The 7,593-nt window shown below is 40.8% G+C and overlaps 1 long non-coding RNA gene across 1 annotated transcript; it reads left to right on the forward strand.

Moving 5' to 3' along the window:
- Nucleotides 1-1,609: 1,609 nt before the first annotated feature.
- On the forward strand, nucleotides 1,610-2,989 carry LOC130996029 (uncharacterized). Its single transcript, XR_009092360.1, has 2 exons — nucleotides 1,610-2,124; nucleotides 2,711-2,989. It is a non-coding gene; the product is annotated as an uncharacterized LOC130996029 (long non-coding RNA).
- Nucleotides 2,990-7,593: the final 4,604 nt, after the last annotated feature.

A 7,593-nucleotide genomic window follows, 5' to 3' on the forward strand; every position in this document is an offset into this window, starting at 1 on the left:
TACTTACTGTAAAATTCGAACCATCAAGAACATCAACACACGCACTCATAATCATTATTTTCCTAACTATTACAGTTACAAGATTTCAAGGAATTGATTTTGATAAAAAAAAAACTGAATAATACACACGCACACATGTATTTACTATATGTTTTCTATCTATTACAAGTACAGATCAATTGTTGTAGAAGAACGAAAAAGAACAGATTTTGAAAACCCTAAGTGCTCCTTAGTGTAAACTGAAATTTGGAGAGTTCCTTGTGTTTTGCTTGCGTGTGTGTTGTTCGAATCGTGAGAGGGGAAGGAGGGAGCAGCAGGCGGCTGTTCGGCGCCGGCAACGGCGGCGCGGCGGCAACTGCCGTCCAGTCCTTGTCCTGCCAAAAACGAGAGAGAAGAGGGTAGAGAGAGAGATGGTTAGGGCTTCTGTAAAAAAAAAAAAAAAGAGAGAAGAGAAGGGAGAACAGGGGAGGGAAAGAGAGATAAAGGAGAGAGAACTTATCTTTCCGGAGGCGGCATCGGCAGCGGCGACACGGCGGCGGGAGCACCGAGCTGTTCCTGGTCGGCCGGAAAAGAGGAAAAGAGGGGGAGCTCAGATCTGGAGCCTACCTTCCCGGCGAGGCAAGGCTCGGCCTCCACCGCGATTCCAGCCAGACGAACGACGGAGGAGGCGACGGACGGCGGCCGTGCTCCTTCACGGTGAAGCGGCGGCTGTGGTTCTTCAGGGCAGCACATGCACCAATTTTCAGAAAAAGATGAGGGATAGAGAGGAGAGACCGAGAGTATGAGAGGGGGAGGGGAGACGTCCGGCGAGGCGGCGCGCCGGAGGCGGCGCCGCCCTCAGCTGAGTGAGAGTGAGAGAGGCGAGAGGGAGCCGAGAGGGAGAGTGAAGAGAGAGGCTGGTGTGTGTTGTGTGTGTTGTGCGTGTGTGTTATGTATGTATTAGGGTTAGGTTTAATTGGGGCTCAAGCCCATTCTCTTTCCATTGGGCCGAATTTGTTTTATAGTTGTTGGGCCGATTTTAATTACTTCTGCTGGGCCCAATTTGCTATAAATTCTGTTGGGCATTTATTTTAATTGTTTTGGGCTCAAATTTAACTAAGTTTTGACCTGTTAATTGAATAATAAAGCCTACGAAATTTTGGCCTTATTTCTTTTAAAAATGTTTGAATCTTCACTAAATTATTTAGTGAATTTAAATCTCTTGATTTAAATTTTAATATTGAAAGTTGGGACTATTTATTTTAAATGAAGTCCGTTCTTTTATTTAAAATTATTAATGGACTTTAAAGCAAATATTTTGGGATTAAGCCCCATTTATTATATGATAAAATATTTCAAGGCTTTTTGAGTATGGATTTTAAATGGTTAAAATGTTTTATTTCATCTCAATGGATTTTAAAATGTTTTATTATTTATAAATGAATAATGGAATTTCTTATTTATTTAAAAAAAAATGTATAGAATATTATAAATATGGTTTCTTTTTAAAGAAAAAGGATTAAATTATTTTATGAGTAATTCCATTATAATGGAATTAAAATGTCCTATTAGAATGGCTTCATGTTTTAATAAATATTGAGACTATTTATTTACATGATAAAAAAAAAAAATGTGGAATTGTGTTATAGAATGATTAAGTATATGATTTACTTTATCAAATGAGCTTGGGATTTAATTGAGATATTAAATTACTAAGCATGTGTTTATAAATGATTTATTTATTTAAGTGATGAAAATGTGCGAAGTATGAGAAAGCATGATTTATAATGATTAAATTTTCAAAGTGATAATATATGGCTTGTTCTTAATTGATGGAGTACTTGACTAAATGACGGGTGTAGAAGGAAGTTATGGATTATGTACATGTTGATGTTCGAACAAATGGGTTCGAACCTATATGATAGTTACATGATAATTGGTTACATTTTATTGATTGAATGAAACGAGATTAATATGGATGCTAGAACCCTAAAACATTAAAAGATACCTTAGGCACGTAGAATTAGACTTTGTCTTATGACAATTTCTTCACGAACTTATCGACTCTTCATCAATGAAGGTCCGGGCGACAGAAAGTGAAGCAGAAGAAGAAACGACTCCACGCCAGCTTTAAGAACAATTGAGGTGGGCATTATTTTATTATTACGTATATAGAGATCCCCTGCGTGACGTAGGCCTCATATGCGAATATATATGCATGATATGTTTTGACTATTTATTCAGTTCTTATGAAATGCTTATATGTTTAATGCCCTTTATGAAAATGAAAATGTTATGAAAATGAAATGTTTATGAAATGATTGACTGCCAAAATATTTATGTTTTTATATGTATCCTATCTGTGTTGGTTCGCCAACTTTAAAGGAAATCCAATTGGGATCCTATGCTAGACAAAGGTCGCTAGCTAGGGTTAACGTGTACACTCATGGAGACCGCGAGTCGCTTGCGACCGGTCTTGGCGTCCGTGGTAAGGAGGCCTCCTTCCCGGCGCGTGACAGAAAGGACAGATATGGATCATATAGACTGAAAATGGGATGCATCCACCTTTATGAAAATGAACGAAATGTTTTAGTAAGCGCAGGTCATTTATGAAAACCCCTGTGTGTTACTGTTATGGCAGTTCAATTTATATATGTATGCATGTTGTATTTTCGGCTTATGTCACTGAGTATTTTTATACTCAGCCCTGCATGTATTTCTAAATGTGCAGGTTGAGCAGGCGATGGAATGGATTGGTGTTGAGCGGATTTCCCTTTTGATGTTTATGTAATGAAACCTTGAGTATGCATCTCCATATGCATAACTCACACGTTTTTCCGCTGCAAACACTCTGAATTTGTTATCGTATTGTGGAACTTATTACTCCTTCATTTTGTTTAATTTTCATTTGGGGTTTAGTCGTTATGGCTGGCTCATTTGTTAATTACCTAAGTGGTTATATATATATATACCACTAGTTTGTTGTTATTAATGTTGGTTATTTGGTAAATCCCTTTTAAATTTCCATTTCTTATTGTTCACCCAAGTCATAACCCCGGTTAACCCGTCATTGGGATAGTGGGCTGTGACAGAGTGGTATCAGAGCAGTTCATTTGCTCTGGCCCTAGAAACCATTTTCTAAAAAGTCATGTCTAGTTTGATTCACTAGACATATGTGGGATCATACGACACCGCTCAACACTCCATTGCATCGTGCTCAATCAAGGAAAAAGGTAACTGCAGTTACAATGTTTTAAAGATGTTATTATTCTAAACTGTTTCATGAAAATGTTTATGTAAAGAGCATGCTATGATGAAATGTTGAATGTTTTGCCTTTCATTGAAATGTTGAATGTTTTGCCTTTCATGGCATATCATTGCAGTTATGATGTTATGATAAGAGAAGAATGATAGAGAATTGACACATGCAAGCTTTCCCCAGAAAACATAGATTGCTATAAGTTGCATGATCACTATTCTAAAAGAACATAGACTGCTGGATTAGTAGGATATCTCTACAATCTAGATTCTTAAAGTGATGATGTAGAAGAATGAAAGAGAACTTAGAGCATTTCAGCTTCCACAATGAAACAATGGTTCTTTTGAACTACAAAGAGGAATGAAAAGACATGTACACGTTGAAGGAAAAACACGGGATGATGATACAAGACGAATTCAAGGCAAACGCTGCATCAAGGGTTTGAGCATAGTCTCTACGTTCAAATGTTCACACGCGATGGAACACCGAATCGACTTTTAGTACACGATAGATTTTAAGAACAGTATGCTTTGCCTATATATATGTATATATTTGTGTACATGTTATAGCGGGGGTTTGGGTTCAATAAGACATAGAACTTTAAATTAAGCTTTTGGTTGTCAGTACGAACTTAAGTTTTATTATTATGAATAGTTGTCCACGGCTTTTTAAGTTTGGGATGATGTTTTCCGTGTGATTGGGAGGTGATGATGTTGGACCTAGCCAGTCCACATGATCCAAATATCAGTAGACGTATTTTGGGTTGAAAACCCATGTGTTTCAACTTTCGGTTGAAAAGCCAGATGAGTTTTTACTCTAGATCATTTTGTTCGACCTATTAGTTACTCCTTTCTACCATCTGGTTATTCGTTTGAGTTTCTCAACAAATTTTTCTGCACCACTTTGTTTTGATATCGTTCAAGAATTGAGCCTTACAATTGTTTAGTTGTCCTAGTACCCTCTTGTGATCAATAAGGATTTAGATGTTTTGTTATGATGCTTTCATGATTAAATCAAGAGGAATGTGTTATGAATTGAGGTAAGGAATATACTGAGGATCTTTTATTTTTGAAGCACAGAATGCCTCCCAGAAGAGCCCCAAGAAACAATGTGGGAACCGCAAACGAACCTCCACGAAGGGTTGAGGAACTTTTTCTTAAACAGAGCCCGCCAACATTCAACGGGACCGGCAACCCGACTGATGCCGAAATCTGGATTAGAGCAATGGAAAGGATTTTCGACTTTCTTCACTGTACTGATCAAGAGAGACTCTCTTGTGTTGCATTCCAACTAACTGGGTCGGCAGATTTTTGGTGGGAAACCAAGAAGAGGGCAATGACCCTCGAACAATTGGAAAACCTGACTTGGGAAGACTTCAAGACGGAGATCTACGATAAATACATTCCCAAGAGCTACAGAAAGAAGAAAGAGACGGAGTTTTTCAATCTGAAACAAAACAAGATGTCCGTGACGGAATACGATCGCGCTTTCTGCGACATGTCTCGCTATGCCCCTCATCTGATCGACACTGATGAAAAGATGGCCGAGAAGTTTCGTTCAGGCCTTAGGCATGAGATCAAGATGGCGCTTGCTAGTCATGGTGATCTCACCCACTCTGAAGCACTTAGCAGAGCCCTGGATGTTGAAGCAGCAATGCCTGAAGACCGCCCAACCCAGACTCAAGCTCCGGGAAACAACGATCGTGGGAAGAGAAAATGGGAAGGCAACAACAACAATAATAGGGGTTACTACAACAACCAAGATAACAAGAGGCCATGGCAAGGAAACATGATGCCACAAAGGCAATGGCAAGGACGACCAGTCAATCCAGGATCAGCTGGAAACAATCAGGGCCAGCTCAGGGCACCTTTATGTCCCAAATGCTCCAAGTCACATCACGGCATATGCTTGGCTGGCAGCAATACCTGCTTTAAGTGTGGCCAGAAGGGCCATTTTGCCAGAGACTGCCAAGGAAAACCACAAGGAGGAATGAGAGGGCCGAATCAGCCGGGCCAAGTACAACCACTCAGGGCTATCCAAGGCCAACAGTTACTCTACCCACCACCACAGCAGCAGTATCGACCTGCGGCACGTCCACCGCAAATTCCACAGGCAAGAGCCTATGCCTTGCACAAGAATAAGCAAGGAAACAACCAAGGGAATTTGGCAGGTATGGGCACATTACTTGACACACCTGTTATACTTCTGTTCGACACGGGTGCCTCGCATTCTTTTATTGCAAGTGTATGTGTAAAAACTTTAAAGCTCCAACCTGAAAAGACTAATCAGGACTTGAGAATTTCTTCACCAATAGGAGGAATAGCAGTAGTAACACATGCTTGCTCGAACCTAGAACTGACCATAGGATCGTTTAAGGTTATAGCAAACAACTTGCATGTTATATCGATGGAGGACGTTGATATAATCCTGGGAATGGACTGGCTAGCGGAGAACTATGCCACGATATTGTGCCAAGAGCGGAAAATCGGTTTCAACTTTCCAGGAAGGGACGCTTTGAGTTTCCACGGAATATGCAGGAGGAACAGAGTGCCGACTATTTCAGCTTTACAGGCAAGGAAGATGATGAACAAGAAAGACTGCCAAGCCTTCCTCGTATACCTGAACGGGGGAATTGAGACCGAAAAGACAATGGAAGATGTAGAGATCGTGCGGAATTTTCAAGATGTTTTCCCAGAAAATTTGCCAGGATTACCACCTGACAGACAAGTAGAATTCACCATCGATCTAGAGCCAGGAGCGGCGCCGGTATCAAAAGCACCGTACAGAATGGGCCCGAAGGAATTGGAAGAGTTGAAAATCCAGTTACAAGAGTTGCTGGACCTAGGCTTCATCAGGCCTAGTGTGTCCCCATGGGGAGCGCCGGTGCTGTTTGTCAAGAAGAAAGATGGAACCTTGAGATTGTGCATCGATTATCGAGAGCTGAACAAGCTAACGCTTAAGAACAAGTATCCATTGCCCAGAATTGATGATTTATTCGACCAACTCAAGGGCGCGGGTGTTTTCTCCAAAATCGATTTGAAGTCTGGGTATCATCAGTTAAAGGTTAGACATGAAGATATACCCAAAACGGCTTTCCGAACAAGATATGGTCACTACGAGTTCGTAGTTGTACCGTTCGGACTAACAAATGCACCAGCTGTGTTCATGGACCTCATGAACAGAGTATTTCATCCTTATTTGGATAAATTCGTCTTGGTGTTTATTGATGATATCCTCATTTACTCCAAGAATGAAGAAGAACACAGGGAACATCTGAGAACTGTTTTGCAAACTCTTAGGGATGAACGCCTTTTTGCCAAATTCAACAAATGTGAGTTTTGGCTCAAAGAAGTTACATTTCTGGGACATATTGTATCTTCAGAAGGTATTAAGGTGGACCCCGCCAAAGTGGAAGCAGTACAAGGATGGAAGTCGCCAACTACCCCAAACGAGATCAGAAGTTTCTTGGGATTGGCTGGCTACTATCGAAGATTCATTGAGGGATTTTCCAAGATAGCAAGGCCGATGACGCAATTGCTCCGAAAGGGAATTAAATACACATGGACTAACGAGTGTGAAGAAAGTTTTCAGCTGCTCAAGGAAAAGCTAACTACAGCGCCAGTGCTAACAATTCCGGAACCAGACAAGGAGTATGTGGTCTACACGGATGCATCAAAGAACGGACTAGGATGCGTTTTGATGCAGGAAGGCAAAGTGATTGCATATGCATCGCGGCAACTTAGGCCACACGAATTGAATTATCCGACCCATGATCTTGAACTAGCGGCGGTAGTGCACGCACTAAAAATCTGGAGACATCATCTATATGGTGTCAGGTGTGAGATTTACACCGATCACAAAAGTCTAAAATACTTTTTCGAGCAAAAGGATCTCAACATGAGACAGCGAAGATGGCTCGAATTAGTAAAAGATTATGACTGTGGTATAAATTATCACCCGGGGAAGGCCAATGTAGTAGCCGACGCATTGAGCCGCAAGGTCCCATTGAAACTGGGATACATCCTTACAAAGGAAGAAGAGCTCATACGAGATTTTGATAGGATGAAATTAGAGGTGATAAACCCACCTGCTACAATAGCGGGGGTGGTCGCGATTATACCGAATTTGAGGAAATTGGTGGTAGAAGCTCAAAGGAAGGATGATAAATTGGAGAAATTACGAGCTAAGATAAGAGAAGGAAATCTCAAGAACTATCACGAAGAAGCCGACAATGCTATTTTCTTTGAGAAGAGAATATGCATCCCTCATGACAATGAACTCAAGAACAAGATCATGAGCGAAGCCCATGACACTCCTTATGTCGCCCACCCGGGAAGCACTAAGATGTATCAAGA

The sequence above is a fragment of the Salvia miltiorrhiza genome, chromosome 7 (genome assembly GCF_028751815.1).
Source record: "Salvia miltiorrhiza cultivar Shanhuang (shh) chromosome 7, IMPLAD_Smil_shh, whole genome shotgun sequence".
In the NCBI taxonomy this organism is placed as follows: domain Eukaryota; kingdom Viridiplantae; phylum Streptophyta; class Magnoliopsida; order Lamiales; family Lamiaceae; genus Salvia; species Salvia miltiorrhiza.